The following is a 21,363-nucleotide window of genomic DNA, read 5'->3' on the forward strand; positions in this document are numbered from 1 at the left end:
AATTGTACCCCCAAAATCTGTCATTGAAGAAAAAAAAGAAAACGGCTGAAAAAAAAAAAAAAAAAAAAAAGAGGAAAAAAAAACAAGGATGCCCTTTTCTCACCAAGCAAATTATTTTGTTTCTCCATTTGTTCTTAGTTTTTCTCTAGTTTGGGCCTAGTTGTTGCTAGGCTGGGCTCGGTGTTCTTCATCACCACAGGGCAATTGGTGTTAGATGTGTCAGCTTGACCTCTGTTTGTACTTCCAAGGTTGTTAACAGTTCAGAGCTTGCTAGGCCTTTTCCTTTCCCATGGAAATCTTTCCACTAGAGGCCCAGGTCTGCAAAACTGATAGAGCAATTGAATCATAAAGGGAAACTGAGGCAGGCACACTGAGAGCTGGTGCATCCTGCTACACTTATTGTCATATTACATAAGCATAAGGTAGCAAAAATGTCCACCAAACTCATTTTATCTGCTTCAAAATACAGACATGAACCTCAGTCAATCAATACATTGCACTAATCAAACTTAAAATAAATATTTGCTGAACATTTACTTTACATTTGACTTTGTTATTGAGTCCAATGCCATTATGGAAAAGCTGAAAATAGTAGAGACATGACAGAGGTAAAAATAGTTTATTTGTGTTACTGGGAGAGATGGAAAATTGCATTTAGATTACTTCTGATGGATCAGAGATGCTTCTGTAGATTTTGTCACTGTGAAAAGTGGCAGATATTTCTATTTTAAGGCTGACACTAAAGGTGAAAAGCTGAGAGCTGTTATTGGGGAAGGAGGAGCTCACATAACCTCTTAATACACCTCTTCATAAACTGAGTCATCAGAAGACTGCACTGTGTGTCTTACTGCATAATAATGCATAATAATTAAGCTTCTAACAATATTAATCTGTCACTCTTACATGGTTATGAGACATACTCACCTCTACTTATAAATCGACTCAAGACAAGTGGGGGTTCAGTGCTCTACTTTTGCCCAATGCGGTGTAATTGCTAACCACAAAAGGGTTTCCTTGCTTCTCTGCAGCTGCATTTACTCCATTTGAGGCTGAGCCTCACCCTCTTGTCAAATGTCTATGTAATGTTCATGTCTTGTTGCTCTGTGACCTTAATTAACTCATGACAATGTAGATAACTAAAAATTTTGAAAGCTCAAAGAGTAAAACACACATGAATAGGCAAGTACGTTTATACACCTCTGGTAACTAGTAAGTGGCTATATATGTAGTCAACTACTTTGTTTCCAGTACTACAGATGTTTATGGAGAACAAAATTAAACCAATAAGGTACATAGATGCTTGTTTTGTGAGGGCAGTATACAGGTTTTCAGGCCTTGTAAATAAGTATGTATTTCATCTCTCATTTATCATTTGAGTGACAGAAGAGGTAGTCTGCAACAGAATGTAATATTTCTTTCAAAGAAAAGGCAGTGGAGAATTACTTCATCAGTGTGTCTTTTGTGAGGATTTTGAGTAGGGCTTTTTGTAGTCTGCTCTAATAGGTTTTTGTCTTTGTTTTTTTTTTTGTGGTGTTGGGTTATTTTTTTGTTTGGTTGTTTTTTAGTTGATTTGGTTTGGTGTTTTGTTGGTTTTGTTTTACTGTGACAGAGTCCATGTGAGACAGACAAAACCTGAATTTCTGCCTTTTCCTACCTATATGAAACTGGCTTATTTTTGCTATAGGTGACACCACTCACGTTCCAGATGTTGGTGACTTGAGTGGTTGCACTCACAGAAGAAGGGGTGCTTCATGCATGTTGCATCCTTTTCCCCGTGGGAGAGCATGACTATGCACCACTGAGTGTGTACAAACAGGTGCTATAAAGAACTCAACATATTCACCTACTTCAATTAGATTTACTCATGCTCAGAGGCTTTCTTGTAAGACTAAGCCAAATAACTTGAGTATATTTCATTTAAATCCTTCTTTTTTTTATGGCTGAGATACTTAACAAAACAGCTTTCTGCTGTAGAAAGTTGAAAATAGAGTAAGCATAAGGAACTGCTGCCATGCCTTTTGCTTACTCTCTGTGTACAATTGGCTTATTCTTAGAAAAAATGACTGCCAACTACCAGACAGCTCTGGCTTAGATTTTGTGCATAGCCTGAGAAAGCTGTTAATTCTGCCTTAATATTTCTCTCCCCAGACTATTAGTTAATATAGTGGCCACATACAGCCTGAGCCCACCCAAATAAATAAAAACAGTGTGTGGTGCCAAGTACTACATATTGTTTCCTCTTTGCATGAAAGAAATGTGTGTGTACTTTAATTTAAATAGGGCTTTACAGAGTTTTCCCATATGGTTGCTGACACAAATATGTGTGTATTTTTGAATGATTTTCCAACTTTTCAAATGTTATTGAATCTAACCAGTTGTACCTATCTCCGTAAGTGGCCTGCCTCTTCCAATTTATTTTTTCAGTGGGTTTTTTTCATTGCTATGAACATGTTCAGTTTGTTTGATTGCACCACTTCCTCTCTTCAATCATTAGCATAAGACTAAACATGTTGAATATCAATGACAAGACTGCTGGAAGAATAATGTAATAAGCTCTGATTTTGTTTAGTTGCCAGTAATAGGACAGTTAATTGCTGGACTTTCACTCACTCTTGAACTTTACTTCTCTTCATTAAAAAACAAAACAAAACAAACCAACCCCTCCTACAATTAATCATGACCTGTCTGTAGGAGCTATCTAGTTTGCAGTCTAAAGGAGCTGTGTTTTCCCTGTGTGTTTCTCCTTAGTCTGGTAAGTAGAAACATATATTTTCATAGCATATGTGACACCCTGAACAATATGGAGATGACTAAAAGTTTGTTATCACCTCAGTTTTCTTATTTTTATAACTTGAAGTATCAAATAACCTCATGTCAGGAAATAAACTATCCTGGACTGTTGATATATTTTCTCTGAACTAATCTCATTAACAGACACTTAGTGACATATGAAGAGGCAAGGAGTCAACAGAAGTGGTGTGGAAGAGTTTGTGCATTTCGCAGTGGCTGGAAAGGTCTGAATGATCATGGCTGTAGTATGTGGGGAGGTTTGTTTCTCTTGTTTTGAGAGAAAAGACAGATTCTGATGAGCTCTATGTTCAAAAACTTAAAATTTATGATTTTGTAGAGATGAGACGTTCTTTGTGAAGAAATTAAATGGTGAAACAGAAAGGCTAGAATGTAGTGGTCAAGTGGATGAAGTTAGGAAGGATTTTCCATCAGACCATTCTGATTTCCATCAGAATTTGAGTTCCCGTTTTGTTTCTGCTTACTTCGTTCCAGTGCCTACAATATATTGTGGGGAAGAGAATGCTTAATTAAAGGTTCAAGGGTTTTGCATGCTGCACTAAAGTGATAGCACTACTTGTATATATTTTAATATGACTTTGGTTCTGGAGGAAGAGTCTTTCATTAAGTAGCATAGCAAACCAATCTTGATTTATCAAGTCGTATCTGCATAAACATGGTCCTACTATCTGTCTGGCCCATCCAAATATTTTTAAATTATTTTTATACTGAGACCACCCTGAAAGTATCAGCATTCTAGTACGGTAAAATGTTTGTGTGGGAAACTGTGCTCTGCAAAAGCATAAAGAATAGTGGAATGTGTTGCCCTTTTCATTTGATCTTTCAGCAGAACAACTGCACTCCACAGAAAAACCTGTAATGGTGTAATACCCAAAGATTTTTTCCCATTCAGTAGAACATGCTCTCTGGCCACGTCTTCTGCATCTGCAAGCACCTTTTTTTCTTTTTTGTTCAGTCAAATCCTTAAGGAAAAGGAAATGGTTCTGGAAAGTTTTCATTCAGCAAGTACCTTGGTGACCTTTAAAACAGACAGAGACACACAGGTAGAATATTAATCCCTGAAATGCTGCAGCTGTCTTTGAATGTGGGGTGTGTTTTAACCAGAATATCACTTTGTTTTTACTTCTGGTACTTTTAAGTTTTCCTCAGAAATAATAGATGTCTTATGCTCCATCTGAACTGACTGCTTTCACAAGGACTTACAGTATATTTGCCAAAATTGAGTCACAGTCCAATATTTTGCGCATTTGATTTTGGAGATACAGAGAATGTATAGACTGAAGGTTTTTAAAAAATCTTTTCTTTGATCCCCCTTTTTCTTTGAGGCAATGATAAATACTCACTTCATACTTACAAGGGTAACCTAGAGAATCACCACTACATGGGGTGTGGGGAAACTTTTAAGAAGGGAACATTTTTAGTTGTTAAAATATCATACAGACTGATACTGTTCAAAGGAAGGGTTTGTTAGACCACATAAGAAATAGACTACAGGAAAAAAAGCTCTCCAAATATAAGTACCTCTCTGATCTTAGAAGTAGGAGTCATATCTGCCTCTATCAATGCCCATTCAATAGCTTCTTTATTCTGAGTACCAAGACTTCATGAACGGCTCTTTTCCCATTTGGCTCCTGGAATTGCTCCAAATTTAAATGGTGCTCCAACTGAAAATACCACATAATGTGAGGAGAGAAAGGTTGTGTTCCTCCAAACTATAATTTTAATGCTTATCTGTTAGGACCAATAAGCTGTTTATTATTGCTGAAAAAAAATTCAGTTGTTGGCTAGAGAGGAAAAAGGAAGGGGGAAAGACCCTCCAACATTAAAAAAAATATATATAGAAGAGAGGAAGCAAAAATTCAAGAACTAGAGATGTTATGGAGAGTGTTTGTTTTCCAACATGAATGTTAAGTCTTCCAAACAGAGAGGCTGTTGCTTATTCAAGTGAGGAGTTATGTCTGAAGTTTCTCCTTTAGAGCTGCATGGATGTGCGAAGGTGAAAGAAGCATCTAGCAATGCCTCCTGAGTAACCTTGGAAACTGTCTGTGAGCCCCTTCATGTGTCTTTTTCTTTTGCAAGTAGCTAGTATATTTAAGCCCTGTGCAGTATATTTCACAGCTTTCTCTAGCTGCTGGGATGACAGCTGATTATTTCTTAATATAGAAGACATTTCTGGGCAATAGGCATGACTCGGGTGAACCTGCAAATTTTTCTCACGATCTCATCTTGTTCTGGGAAGAAACTTCATTACAGCTGCAGCATGTGTGGAAATCAAGGACTCCTTTGCCTTTTAAATCACAAATGCTGGGTGCAGGCTAAGTGGCAGTACCTTATGTGCTCTAGTCCAGACCAAACTAGCAGCTTTGTGAAAGCCTTTCAGTTGTATGAAAATTCAATGTATATGACAGTTTAAAAAAATATAAAATAAAATCCTGCATGGATGAGTCTATCTGGTTGGTAGGACAGAAAAAATCCTGCCTCGAGCAACAGCCCCAATTCTTTTGCCCATAACACAGCAGGGACTCACTTTTCTCAGGAGAGGTCTGAGTTTTTCCTCTTCTATACAAAATGTTCAAATTAACAATCAGCCCTTGGTGGTTCCTCTTCTCACTGGTATAAAAGAAATAGAGGTAATTTAGTGTTTCAAAAATTAAGTAATTTCTTTCCTTCTTCAAATGCGTTCTACAAAGAAAAACAGTTACTTGTTAAAACTAAGCCAGAAGTGCTCTTTAATGTGCCAATTTATAATGATTACTGGTATTATATGGGATTTGTTATTAGCAAGATGTCACTGAAACACTGAAGGCAAGAGACTGATTTTTAGGACTTAACCTGAATACCTTGCAGAGAAAAAGGAGTCAAAACATGAAAGCAGACCCACATTTTAATTGAAAAAAAATAAAATAAAATCATTCTTACTTAAAAATAAGTGTATGTTTGTTTATTTTAAGATGTTTTCATGGAAAAACTGTCATTGTTTTACATCATAGTCTCTTTCAGTGAGCTGTAGCTGATTATGCATGGTTTTAAATATGAAGTTGCACATTTTGGCTTGAACTGATTCTAACAGTCCAGTGCTACCAATGCTGTTAAGCAAAGGAGTCTCCATTCCCCTTTGCTCAAAGTAGGAAATTTGCAGAAAGCGCAACCAACAAAAAATGTTTTCTGCCAGGTTTGCAAGGTGAATTATGCTGGAGAAAACACCAGAATAGGTACAAAAGAGTGGATGCTACTGCCCACACAAGTATAGACAGGATAGAAAAGAAGCCTGATTTTCCTCCAGTTTTTGTTGTGTATTTCTTTGGGGTTTTTTTTGTGTTTGCTTGGGGTTTTTTTCTGCAGCCAAAATATCCAATTTCTGTTTCTACATGTCCACAGATTTCCAGCATTCATAATGGAAGCGCACACCTTCAAGTAGTATAGACAGCATGGTAGTTACCTAAACTAGACCTATGTGAGTGTGTCAATACTTGGATTTGCCTGTGAGGGCATGCCTACTTCAAAATATGAATGTGTGAATGTTAAACACATATAAGTTCTGTCATAGTGGATTACAGTCTTTTTTCACTCTACATCAGTGATCGTACTTATTAATCCTAATAACATACTTCTGAGGTGAGCACTCAGAAATACAAATGCTTTCAGTTTTGCTTGGAGATCTGTGATATTTCCTCTTCTTCCCACTGTCATAACTGTCTATGAATCTTATCCTCCCCTTGAAGAAAGAAAAGCACAGGCAATGAGAAGCTTGGAGAAAAATTAAATCAAGGAACCAAATTAAAATGAACCAGAATTTATCCTTTTACAAAATCTATTAATCTAAGAGTGTGTGGTATGTTTTATTGTTTTGGAGCCAGTGATATAAATAAAGTTCTGAGCAGAGGATGCAACATGCAATACAGATGTGGAGTCTTATCCCTAACAACCAAAACCTCCAGTATAAGGTGGTTGCTTGGATGAAGGTTTAATTTTCAACAGAGCTGTGAGACAGTTAGTGCTCCTTTGCTTCTCTGGCCTGAAATGATCAATAGGACATTGACATCTGCAGCACTTCTATATTTCCCATACATGGTGTTGAACTTTGCCTGCTTTGGCTTATTTTTGTAACTTCTGTCTAAAATGTCTTTTTATTCCATTTCTTATTTTCTCCTGCAACTTGAGTGGTATAACCACCTTTAGTCATATAAGCTGAAGTATCTTGGCAGTGTTAGTGGATTTTTCATCTTCAGTGCTTCAATGCGCTCCTCTCACTGGGATAGTCTGTAGGTCTCCTGCCTAATACTCTGGCCACCAATATTTTTAACGTTTGTGTGTGTGGTCACTTACATGTCAGTGTGCAACATTCTGTGTAAGAGATCTTTGAATTAGAAAGGTGTATTAAAGGTCACTTGAAGAGAGAAAGCAAGAAATAGGGAACGACCTCATTAATTTTCCCGAGATGAATGTTTAATGTTGATGGTACTGCAAGACCTAGTTTTAACGAAGTCTATCATACTGCATATTTCATATGTTGACTCTGTCCTGGTTTAAGCCAGAAGGAAGCCTATTTTCCTTTTACTGATCGTATTTTTCCTTCAGTAAGATTTCTGTTAACAAGTAACAGAAAGTTCCAACTAAGACTGATAATAGTGGAATGCTTTTCTAACTGCTGGGTCTTCAAGGTCACACCTTTTCTTACCTGGCTTAGGTGCTACAGGGAGATCTATGACCCCCCTGTAGGAGGCTAAGCTAAACAGACAGCAAAACTGGCCAGAGATATTCCATTCCATATATCTACGTAAGCTCAGAGGAAGGTCAGAGATCACAGAAGATAACTTCCTCCCTGCTTTTTCTTCCCTTCTCTTCCATCCATGGCTGGCGTCCGGGGAGGACTCCATCCATCCATCACCATCAGCCCCCAGGCTGGAGCTCTCCTGACCCTCATCACTCTGTGCTTTCTCCAGCAGCTCCATGATTTTTCGGGACTATTTGCAGCTTGGTAATTGCTGGAGGTGGGGGGATGCAATAGAGGCAATAGGCACATATCTGAACATATTTGTATATAATTGTATATATATTCTTTAATCATTAGTGTTTAATTAAAGCTGTGTAGTTTAGTTTTCAATCCAGCCAAGTCTCCCTCTTTTTCTCTCCTTCCCTACCTGGGTGAGAGGGGGAGGGGATTGAGAGCATTGTTGTTGGACCTGAGTCAAACAGTGACAGGCTCATATTCTGTACCAAAAAGTAAGTATGAAGCAGAAAAAAAATCTGTGTCTGAGCTTTGTGGAAGTTGCAGTGAGGTGGCTGCTGGATTTTTATCAGGCCATTTAAATAAATTATTTAATGTTTTCAGTAAGTCTGGCTGTGGGATCACTATCTTTTCCTTTTCCTTATGGAAAATATGAATACAGCACCTATCTCTAATGTTCCAGAGAGTGTAAGTAGTAGGATTATGATTTCTTTATTTGCTTGAATATACTTGTGCATTCCAGATGGGAGCTGAAAGCCCTCTCTATTTCACGCAGATAGCCTTCTCTTCTAACTTGGCATTTGCTGCTTTTTTCTTTTCTTTAAGCAAAAGCCAGTAATGGACTGATGTAATTATCAACACATTAATGGTATCTCCAAAAGGCCTTAAATAACTTGGCAACAATTTACCTTATGCATGGGAAGAGGTTCTTATTGTTTTAACTTTTGCTATTCAATTCTGCTTCTAATAAGCTTGTAAATACTCAAGAAGAAGCAGTACCATGTTGTTCTCTTCGTCCTCTGTCAGATGCTTTGCAATAACAATAAGGTAACATTTCTGAAAATATATAGATCTGGATATGTTTTAAAACTTACAAAAGTTCTCAATAGTCGCTATGCATACCTGGCTACGTGAATCATCAGCAGGGGCCTTCGGGAGATGTACTTTTCATTTAAAAGACAAAGCAATGGCTGAGAAATTGTCTTGTGATCACAGGGAAATCTATGGTACCAGACAGCATTACCTTTTGTAGTCAATACAGATGCTCTAGATTATAGCTGTCTATGATATGGAGCTTTTCAGTTTAAGGACCGAAACACTAAGAGCTCATGAAAAAACACCAGCTGTGCTGTCAGCTTTTACACCTAAATTGTACCAATAGGAATAGTATTTCAATGCAATCAAACAGGGTTTCATAGATGCAGACTGCTGATTTTAGAGAGAAATGCCAAATGCTTACGATGCACCTACTAAATGAATAAGCACTGTGTATATCAATTTGTGACTATCAACCTTTGGAATGCACAGCATGGACATTTTGATCCTGATTGCTCTATTTTTGTAAGTTCAGGGAGAATTAAAACAAGGTTTTTGCAGCCCTCATTAGCTCATATCCAGCTTGAAAATGCTGTCAGAAAGTGGAAAATGTACATTTCTCACTTTAGAAAACCTAATGAATTGGTTCATTCAAATAAGTTTAAAGTATTCATTGTGTCAAAATTTGTAACATGTTATTGTTACTTATAGAAGGCAAAGATTAAGTGGAATTATCAGGAGACAGATGGTCAGGTTTTTCTACTGCAAATCATTACTTATTCCAGACAGCCAAGTGAATTATGCAATTATGCACAGGGTCCTACAAAGCTTAAAGAAATACCGTGATCTTCTGCTGCAATATTCTGAATTACTTGGGAGTCATTCTCCTCCTTGCTTTCTTAGTATCATTTGATGCTTTCTTTCTTTGATAGTGCAGCAGGGCATTAAGTGAGCAGCTGGGGTGAGTGGGATACCTTCTTGCTCTTGTGGTAAGGATTTGGAGTGAGATCCAAAGTCTACTCAGGCCAAAGCCTGAGTAAAATATTTTGGTCTAGAGGGATGAAATGTTTGAGCTGTGCGTTGGAGCAGCCTATGAGCAGCTGCTCAACAGACCATTTTTCTCATTGCAAATAAGATGGTCTGGTACAGATTTCCTCAACTGGGCTCCCTCTGCCTGTTCTCAGACTTGCAGTTAATTATTTTTCTTGCCTTAAGACACATTATGTATGTATGTAGCCTGCACGCATTTTGCTGCAGCAAGATCCTGACTCTTATCAAAGGATGCCCTAGATTTTGGAAGTTTGCCCATGACCCCTGTCATTCTTATTTGCATAAACCCAGAATAAGCGGCTCCTGCTTAAAGATGCTCATTTTACCTCAGGCTGCCCCATCAGGACAAGTGAGCTTAAATACCTTCCCAGATCAGGACTGAGGCCTGGAAAAGTAATGTCCTTTGTGTTTAGGGTTTACCTGGGCAAAGCGCTTTCTGAATAGAACAGTAGTTTTGCCTGGACTGAGAGTGCAGTGGCGAACCCAGGATGGTCAGACTCACCTTGCTTTAAGATAAAAGGGGTGGGTACAGCTGCTGAATTCTGATATATAACTGAATTCTGTTAAATATACATATTTAGCATGTAGCCCCAGGCAGCAATGTCTTGTGCTGACAGTTCTCATATGTATGTACCTCCAGACTGGAGCAAATCACTGAAGTCAGAATGCTAGCTTTGCACATCCCAAACCACATGGAGATGCCTTGGTTTAAAATAAAGGGGGTGGAATATGAACGAAAGACTGTAACTTCCTCTAAGACATATGCACACTGTCTTATACTCACACATATTCCTGCTAACAGTAATGTTCTGCATGTAACTGCAACCTGGCAAGCTAAAAATTCTCATTTTGTTTGGAGAGATTTGGTAGATAAAAAATGTAAATCATTCTAACACTCCCCTCCCATCACTGTCACTGTAGGCAGTGGGAATTACCTACCCTCAGATTTTGGCTAAATCAAGTCTTTTAATAATCCCATTGTAATTGTGAAGTTTATTTGTAAGAAACATGAGAAATGAAAGATCTTGCAGTAGCCAAGAGAGAATTTAAGAAATTTATACCAATTGTGTATACCTGTTTCTGTAGTTATTTGAGACAAGTTACTTGACTTTTGGCTTTGGTTTTATTGGTTTTATTTCTTTTTTTTGGTTGGTTATTGCTGTGTTTTAGCTTTTGTTTGGTTGGTTGGTTTGGTTTTAGTAATCCCTAAAGATGAAAAAAAAAAAAAAGAAGAAGAGAGAAAAAAAATCCCCACATTTTCATCATTGTGTAAAAATCTGACCTTATCATCTCTTGATTACAGGCTCCAAATAACTGGGCTCTAACATAGGTGTCATCTTCTTTGTAAATAATGTAATTTGAGGCTTCTTTTCACTCTATCACAGTAAACCAGGCATGCAGTTCATGATTTTGTTTGGACAGTTGGTCTTCTAATTAAGAACCAGGTGACTGTTTCTGCACCAAATGGTTCTCCTTTTGTATATCTTTCTACTCCCTGTGAGGTTAATACATATTGAAATGGGATATGCCTGTGCCCAACTAGGAGAGAAAGTAACACCGGAACAGGGGGGACAATAAAGGGAAACAGAAAAAGTGTCAAAGCAGCTCGTCCTTAGTTTCTACAAGGACAGCAAACTATAATGCATCTCCATGGCTGACCTACACTACAGTCCAAATAACTTCTGGGGTTGGACTCAGTTGGCTTTGCTGGGATGGGCATGTGCTATATGTGTGTATAAACTCAAAACAGAAATCAAAACAAACATAACAAGAATTCAACTCCAACCTGGCTAGAAGGCAACAATCATACTGTGCCCCCATTACTTGATCTACATGTGTGAAGAGATGCTGTGTAGCTACTCTGGTTGGAAAATGGGTGTGTGATAAGGAGATAATCAGGTCTCTGGAAATATCTAATGTAATATGCTGTGGATAAACATATGTAAAATATTCTGTATTTTTTTAATCCTAATTTCTCTAATCTCCTGATGATTCTCAGATTGCAAAGTGTCAAAGCATATGAGAGGTTCTTGCTTTAGAGAGGAAAAATTTGAGTTGCACAGGTATTACTTGACTTACCTAAGAGCAAGCTGTAGGCTGGGCAGTGTGAACCACTTCCACTAACCACCTTTCCTCTAGAGGAATGTGTTGTTCAAGTTGGCATTAACAGTCTGGGATGAGCTGTGTTAACGTTTTGGGATGAGCTGAGCTGTCTCTGAATCCAGGACCCTTGTGTTCACCAGTGAAAGAAGGAAACACACAGTAAGAGCTTGTGTGTATTTATGCTGATGCCCCTCTCTATAGGTATACTTCAGTCTTCTCAGTTCAGGTATATAAAAATAGCCATTGTGATCTGGTCATAAATCAACATAGATTAATAATAAAGAATTATGCTAGGAAGAAAGCTTGCCTTTTATACTTAGTGCCATTCACTGAAACCACTCTCTAGTTCATTATTTTTCTTTGTTTATTTGTCATTGTCTTTTGCTCCACCATTTGTTTTACATAACTATTCAACGTGGTGATGCTGCTTTCTGACCAGTGGGAGGGTGTAGCCTGGACTGAAAGGCTGGTTCCAGGATTTCTGAGACTTCTTAGTATGTGTCATTACGGAACAATATGAATGGGAACAAAGAGCATTACAAAACTAGCAAGTGAATCACTTCTCCCTCCCCATGCTCACCCTCCCCCCATGCCTATTCAAAAACAACTTTGAAATCTCAAATTAAATTTGAAAAGAGGGAGCAGAAGGGGGGAAATGTAGGGTTTAGGGTGGATACCATGGCATGTATGGTCTGTAAGAGTCCTCATTCTCTAGAAGTGCTTGCACAATGGGGTGTATTGAGGGCAAATGAAAGATCTTCAGCTTTCTGCAAGCTTAAGAAAAACTCAACATTATTTGAGACTCTTTTTTGTGAATTAGTTTTAATTATTTTTTTTTTCCTTTGAATCATATTAAGAGACCACAATTCTCACAGAAAAATAGGAAAACTGGAGCACAGACTTCTGGTGATTCTTTTTTTAAAAAAGAAATAAAAATTTTAAAATTATTTTTTATAAATACAAATGCAGTACTTCTGCTTAACGTCTATCAGACTTTTAAAACCGGCAAAGACTCCTGAACAAAATCTTTCCATTTGTTGTCTTATATGGAATAAGTCTTATATGAGAAGTTATGAGGTAGCAAATCTGAAAAATACTGTAATAAATGGAAATCAGGTGATTGTAATAGCCATGAAGAGGAGGGAGATAACATCTATTTTTGGAAACTTCAAAAGCTGGGCTTTTTCATGGTGGCTTTTATCTGTGGTCCTCTCCGTCAATTCCTGTTCTGCAAGTGCCTTCATGGTGGGCTCCTAGTCTTCCTCCATCTCGCTGGTCTTGGTTCCAAACTAAAGAAGCAGAGGGAAGGTGTGACTCTCACACACAACTTATTGCTCAAACATATATCACCACAGCAGCAAAAGGCTACATTTCTGCTTGTCCACAAGTTTAGGCACTGTTCAACTTAGCATCAATCAGAATTAAGAATAAGGAGGTACTTCTCATTAGTAGAGAGAAACTATACTAGATGGATTACAAGGAGAGTTAAAAATAGAAGAAATAAGAGAAATGCAGGAATAGGATTAAGAAGTTGAAAGGGAAGGCACAGAAACAAAAGATGAGCATGCAAAGAGAGCAGATTCAGAGAGAAGTCTGGCTGCATCTAGGTTAAGTACTAGGAAAAAAGATCCCATACCTCAAACTTTCTCTGATAAGCAGCTGCAATCAGTTTCAAATGTCTGCTGTAGTTCTTTTGAGTGGTCTCCTGAAGTGACACAAGCCTATATATATCTGTGGAGTCTGCCTTATTTGCTGTACAGTCAACACAGGCTCGTGTCAAATGTCCTTTTTGAGAGAGCTACTTGGGCATTCTGTGGTTCTTTAAAAGGTATTGCACCACCTGGCAGTGTTACTTGAACAATTTAATCATGTGACCACAAATTTATTTTTCCTTTAAACAAGTGATTTTGAAAAGCACTTGTGGGTATCTGAAGTAACTTCAAACATCCAGTACTGCTAATGGTGTTTTTGTGGCTCTGGTTACCTGGATTACTTTATTTCATCTTTGTCTCATCACCATTTTTTATTTACAAAATGTGTACTGTTAACCTTTTCTTAAGAAATCTAGTCTGTCTGTGGTTTCTTACCTTGTAAGAATAACTGCAGAGAAGTTATCTGTAGCACAGTTGTAATGCAGCAGTTGAAGAAGAGGGAAGACTCTCCTAAAGATGTTGGGATGCCCATATTCATCACAGAGGAGCACAATTTCTCCAGAATTTTAAACAGCATGTAAAAGTCATGGTAGTGATAGGGAGGCACAGAAAAGTCTGTGAGGAATCTGAGGTAATGACAACCCGTCAAGTTTTCAAAAATGGACAAGAAAACATGACTTCTTTCTTGGTTATATTCTGAATAGTAATTGGTCATTGAAATGATGGACCCATGTACTTGTGCATTGGTATTTCTATGGAGCAGAACTGAAGTGGATTAAGTGGGTGTGAATCTTCCAGTGCACAGCTTCTCTACCCATTTGTCTCTTAATGCAAAATAATTACCACAGCTCTATGGTTAACTTCCTAATATTTACCAGCCTACTTCAACCAGACTGATATTTTGGGGAGTTTCCACTGCTTCATTGGGCTGCCAAAATGATTTTTTTCCCCTACAAGCCATTTCTAGATGCTGATGTAAAAAAAAAAAAAACAACAATAAAAATAATTTCTACAAATATATTAACAACAAAAGGAGGATTAAGAAGAGTCTCCATCCATTACTAGATGCAGAGGGAAACACAGTGACAAAGGATGATGAAAAGGCTGAGGTACTTGATGCCTCCTTTGCCTCACTGTTTAATAGTAGCACCAGTTGTTTTCTGGGTACATAGCTCCCTGAGATAGGGATGGGGAACAGAATGAAGTTCCCACAATCTAAGGGGAAATTGTGACTGCTACACCACTTAGACACACAAGTCATAGAGCCAGATAGGATCCACCCAAGGGTGTTGAGAGAGCTGGTGGAAGTGCTCACCAGCCACTTTCCATCATTTACTAGCAGTTCTGGCTAACAGGAGAGGTCCCAGTTGGCTGGAGACTGGCAAATATGACACCTGTCTACAGGGACAGCCAGAAGGAAGATCTGGGCAACTGTAAGCCTGTCAGTCTGACCTTAGTGCCAGGGAAGGTTACAGAGTAGATCATCCTAAGTACCACCACACAGCACATGCAGAACAGCCAGGCAGTAAGGCCCAGCCAGCATGGATTTATGTAAGGCAGGTCCTGCTTGACTAGCCTGATCTTCTCCTATGACAAGGTGACCCACTTAGTGGATGAGGGAACGACTGCGAATGTTGTTTACGTGGACTTCAGTACAGCCCTTGACACTATTTCCCACAGCATTCTCTTGGAGAAACTCGTTGCTCATGATGGCCAGACCCCAAAAGTTGTGGTGAATGGAATTAAATCCAGTTGGCAGTCAATCATAATATCAGTTACTAATTGAAATAAGTAAAATTTTGGGTAAAAAGTTGCAGTCAAGTGAGAATCACATAAAAGAGAAAAAAAGAGACACGCAGAATAAAAGCAGAACTTACATAAGACCTAAACAGCAAGAAACAGAGAAGAACACATCCCACACAGTCATCTGCCTGTCCTTGAAACAGATCTGCAAAAAAAATGAAAGGGATGGAAAGGAGTACTTCTCACGATTTACCTTGGTCATAACCTTGACCACTAGGTAGAGAACACTGAGAAACTGGATTCTCTGTCTTAACATACCATTAACATATTAATGAACTACTAGCATATTAAGATACACACCCATAGGCTAGAGGGACCCCTCCTACCAAAAACCCCCTACGCTTTGGGCACATGTAGAGAAATTTTTAAGTATTGCCACTTTAAATGGAAGCAAGGAAATAGTTCACAGAATCATACAATCATTAAGATTGGAAAAGACATCTAAGATCATTGAGTCCAACTGTCCACTCAACACCACCAACTAAACCATGTCCCTAAGTGTCACATCTATATGTCTTTTAAATATCTTCAGGGATGGCTACTCACCCACTTCCCTGGGCAGTTACTTGAAGCCATTTCCTGTCATCCTATCACTTGCACCTGGGAGAAGAGACCAACCCCCATCTTACTACAACCTCCTTTCAGTTAGTTGTAGAGAACAGGAAGGTCTCCCCTCAGCCTCTTTTTCCCCAGTTCTCTCATGTTCTCATCACAAATATTGTTCTCCAGACCCTTCACCAGGTTTGTGGCCCTTCTTTGGACCTGTTCCAGTACCTCAATGTCCTTGCAGTGAAGGGTCCAGAACTGAACACAGTACTTGAGGTGCGACCTCCCCAGTGCTGAGTACAGGGGGACAATCATGCCCATAGTCGTGCTGGCTGTGCTATTTCTGGTACAAATCAGGATGCTGTTGGCCTTCTTGGCCACCTGGGCACACTGCTGGCTAATGTTCCTCCAGCTGTCAACCAAGACTCTCAGGTAGTTTCTTAACAGGCAGCCTTCCAGCCACTCTTCTCGAAGCCTGTAGCATTGTATGGGGTTGTTGTGACCCAAGTGCAGGACTTGGCACTGAGCCTTCTCAAATCCCATACAATTGGTCTCAGCTCATTGATCCAGCATATACAGATCTCTCTGCAGAGCCTTGTTACTCTCAGGCAGACCAACATTCCCATCCAACTTGGTGCCATGTGCAAATTTATCTTGATTCCCTCACCAGGTAAACTGATGAAGATATTAAAGACAACTGGCCCCAACACTGAGTCCCAACCATTTAAAAGATATTTAGATGTGGCACTTAGTTAAGGACAAGGTAAAGTGGTGGATTTGGCAGTGTTAAGTTTACAGTTGGACTTAAAAATCTGAAAGGTTTTTCCCAACCAAAAAGATTCTATAAATACAAAACATTCTATAAATACAATCATTTTCAACTGCAAGTTGTTCAGGGCAGGAAAAAAATGACTTTGAGTAGCTGTAACTTTTATTGGGATTGGGTGTTGAAGAAATTAAGTATTATGGTGCTGAAAGCTGTGCACATTTATAGTAAACGTGTGATTGGTAATTCTTAAATTTTATTTCAGTTACCTTGTTATCATTTTACAACATCAAGCACTGTTTCTTTTCAATAAGGTATGTTAGGAGATTCTTGCCAAGATTAGAAATTACTAGTTCTAAGAGAATGGAAACTGGTGTCCTGCCTTTACCCAGTGATTGCCTTTGTATTGTGCTTCCTCTAGAATTAGATTTTATTTCTAAAATAAATGTTGAGACATTTTCCAAACAGTTTTAACCAGGTATTTACTACAAAGATTTTGCCTAGTTTATTAGTCATCTCTGCAAACTTTCTGTTGTTACACATGTCAGCTGAATCCCTTCCTCAGTGAGTTTTCAATGGTGTTGCTAACTGTAGCTAAAAAACCCATGCAAGACAATAACTTGTATTATAACTACTTATATAACTTGCAGTCCTGAGTCCCTGTGAGATTGGACAATGGCTTGCCTGCAAATCCACCTAGTTCAAATGAATTTTGGGGATAAATAGAAAAAGAAAACACAGTGGGTGGTACCAAAAATAGTCATGCCTTGATCAGGTTTCCTGACTACAAAAAGTCACTTCAAGGAGAAGTTAATGATCCTTCTGTACTGACCTCCACAGATAAACAGCTGCTCAGTCACCTACTGATCAAACTGCTCTGTCTCTTGATTTATATTTCAGGGGGGGGGGGAAAGGAGAGGGAGTGGATTCTCTGTCCTGAGCACCAGCTGTTACTGTCATCAACTATCTCTGTGGTGTACTTTCTAGAAAGCCAAATGAATACAATTTGGTTTCCAGATACCACTGAAGCTGAATATTGAAACGGGAGTGCATCTTTTTTTCTTTCTATGTGTTGACTCTGTTTTTTCCCGATACTGAGTAGTATTTAACAAAATCTGTGCAATTCCATAGCTGATTTGCAGTGTTTTAAGAAGTTAAGTGCTCATTGAACATGACTATGTCCGTTGCCTCTGCAAAACTAATGCAGGTTTCAAAAAGGTTGCTCCACTGACCTCTGAATTTCAGCCCTCCTAGAGAGCAGCAAGGCCAGGGTGGAGGCAGAGAAGGGTTGAGCTGGGGGAGCGAGGGATACTATTGCATCGGCTACAGCAGCCCTTTACAATAATAGCTAAGGGATTGAAGCAGAGCTGACTTTCTCGTCTGCTGGAAGTCCATGCTGGGCTCCAGGCAGACTCCGAGGGCAGAGTGCCACCTACTGAAACACCACTGCTGAAGAGATGTCTGTAGAGATGTGTAAAACTGGAGGAGTCTAGGGCTTAGTTAGTAGCTGGGTGAGTTAAAAGAGTCCCAGACCTCCACAGTTCTATTGCTTTTCTATTTTCAAAAGTCCTTCCTATCTGCCTACTCTCTTTTCCTTGTAAATCATTACTATTGCTGGTGTGGCCAGTACTGGGCTGACAACAGACTCGCATTTCAGAAGCAATGCTCGATAGTCCAGCTATGAAATAGATGTCATCAAAATGGACTAATTGGTCTGGAAAGGGCACTGGAAACAAAACTCCACTCTCAGAAGAGAAGGGCCAGCTCCTGTAGTGCCACATCATACAACTGATCAGCACTGATTTTTTGCAATGAAGTATTAATCTGTATTAGAAATTAATCTCTAGGGTTTTTTGTAGGTGCAGCTACAAACCCTGCCTTGCTGTTGTTGGTCCATGCCATATGGACTGCCGTGTGATGAAGTCTTGTGCTTAGCTAGGCAGGGTAGGTAACTTGAAGCATATGATGGCAGCTGTGGCATGGCAGGGAAGGGACATTGTATGTCAAGAGATACAGCTTGCAGTAAGAACCTGAATGAAAATATGAGGATAGGCAAACAGCACGATATTAAATAATCAATCATTGGCAAAGGAAGCAGCTTGTGAAACTCATCAGTTCTAAAATATTGTTCCCAGAAAATCAGGATTTGGCATGATATGGTCGGTCCTCTTCACAATTCAAAAGGAAAAGAATAAGCTAAATTTTATTTTAAAGAGTTTGTGTCTTGTTTCACTAAAAGTTAGTCATGTTTTTATGTCACTGTTTTTATATCACTGAGATTCCCTTGCACCTGTCACCCATTAATGGGTCATATAAGCTTGAATATATTTAATTTTATTATTGTGGTAGTGGGTCTGGCATTGTCAGAAAGGGAATTTAATAAGCATAATAAAACAAAATAGCTAAAGCCAGTCAAAGTTTTCAAAATGAATGATCCACTGTCAGTTTCAAAGCTGGCTTTTCTGCTCTCCTGTCTCCCTTACTAATGTAAGGGAGTATACACAAAATTTACAGTATCTTACTGTTAACACCTAACACAATTACACCTATAGTATTTTTCCTCTTCTTTTTGATAACATTTTCATTAATAATACCTCAAATGGCTTTGCTATTGCCTTTTGGATAATGACTGGAAGATTACTTCTATGACTTGTTTTCATTATACTTGATGCTATGCCATGAATCAAGAAAGAATGTATTTATTTAGAATGTGAGACATCCAACAAAGTAGGTAAGACTGTGAAAAATGGGGCAGAAAATACGTGCTATAGAATATATAATGACATAGAACTTGGGGAGAACATCGTAAGTTACAGAGGGCTCAAAACAGAGAAAATAAATCCTAATTTAAACACTAATCTTCAAAAGAACTTTGTTTATTTTTGAAAACATAAACTCAGATATTAACATGTCATATATTTCCTGCACTGATTAGTACTGATTGATACTTTGGAAACATGTTACTGAAAGAGCAGTAATGCTTATAGCAGCCCCAATATTAAACACTTGGGCCTTTAAAAGCAAATGCAGGGAGCTCACACACACAAACACACACATCTTCCAGACTGAGGTTAGAAAGTATTTCGCCCTGAATTTTCTAATGTCTCCTGAAGCCTCGCAGGTTTTTCACCACTGACTGTACTTGCAGCCAAACTATGCTCTCTGGAAGCCTATGGCACTGCAAGATATTTGCCTCTGAATTTTATTGTTTCTACTGTCTATTTTAGTAAGAAAAAATTACTTGAAAAACGTCCCATTAAATGTATAAAACCAGGGCTATGTCTTTAGCAGAATAGATCTGACCAGTTCTGGATTAAGTATTGTACAAGCTTAAGCGTTTAGATCATTTGCAAACTAATTTTTGTTGCTCCAGTTCATCTCATAAATCACACTACTTGATAAATAAGTTTATTACATAGATGATTTGCTACTGGTTTTGATGACACTGCTCTCCAGTGACTCTTCACAGGCAGGTACTTTAAAAGGAGCGCTCGACTTCGCGCCTACCTCTTGGTTGGATATCTGACACTTCCTTCACATGAGACAATGAGTACTAGATGTACTAGATAAAGATTAAAGATTAAAGATGTACTATATAAAGATTAAACAGTAAGTGTGAAATCACACACATCCAGCATCTGTTTGGAGGTATCTTTTTTGCTTTACTATTTGTAGAAAATTGCAACATTTAAGAATGGTAAGGAATTAGTCCTGCTCTGTCTCTATTAGCTGTGTTTACCAGGCTTCTCATCACGGTGAGTCAGTGCCACATTGATCATTGCTGACCTTTAATCCAGCTACTCAGTATGCAGATAGATAAATATCTCTGGAGAAGGCCAAGGGACAGGTTAGTGCTCTGTTAGGGCATGTTTTCCTTAGCTGCCATGTCCTTCTACAAAGAATCACTACAGAGATAAGGAACCAGGTTCTCAATTGCTGCTCTTGTCTTCCAAGTAAATGAGATTAATTAACAGATGGGATGAGCTCTCCAAAATTACATAATTGTTTTTCTGTGAATCTGTATGTTCTCCATACCACTTCAGTTTATCTTAGAGGATTATCAGAAGTCCTACTTCAGTAAAGGCAGGTCTGGATTGGATGTAGCTAGGTTAATCAATGCATTTTTTTCTTAAAACACGTCATTTTAGTGTTAAAATTACACTTACATAAACAGGTAAATGAGAGAGTTTGCTCAGCTATCTAAGCTTCTGAGAGGGCCTAGGGAAGGAGAAGGTTTCCAGAGGATCATTGCCTCAAGTTAGTATGGGAGGGTTGTTGACCCACTGGTTTCAGTGTCCTCTTTCAAAGGTTTATTTTAGTGGACATTGAACTATTTATGGACAACTGTGTACTGAAGAGTCAGTGTCTGCATGTGCTGATCTGTCACCAGCTTTTTCTTGCCTGGCTCTTACTGTCTCTAGTGGCCTCGTCAGTCCCAATGCAGGAACTGTGCTCTCATTCTTCCATGAATTTAGGAAGGGAAGAAGGCTCATTTCAGTAGTATTTCCCCTCTTCACATCAACATGTTCTCTCCAGGAATGCAACCAAGACTAAAAAAAACTCGTTTAAAGCAAAGCTGAGTAGGAACTGGATGGTTTTGTTTTGCCTTTGATACTGTATAAGATACAACCAAAAATAAAAATGTATGCTTTTTGCTGACATTCGGGCCAAAAAATTTTAATGGCCAAAATAATTTTGCAAAACCAGAAAAAACAGTAAGCTGATTTTCTAGTTGCTACCTTACAAACAACTAGCAAGATTTTTACTCAGATCCTCTAAGTGTATATTATCACAAAACCAGTAACTGGGCAAGTTCTGCTCATCAAGTCAAGTCAAGTCAAGTCAAGTCAAAATAAAAAAAAAAAAGTTAT

Source organism: Chaetura pelagica, unplaced genomic scaffold, assembly GCF_000747805.2.
Source record: "Chaetura pelagica isolate M959 unplaced genomic scaffold, ChaPel_1.0 scaffold216, whole genome shotgun sequence".
In the NCBI taxonomy this organism is placed as follows: Eukaryota; Metazoa; Chordata; class Aves; order Apodiformes; family Apodidae; genus Chaetura; species Chaetura pelagica.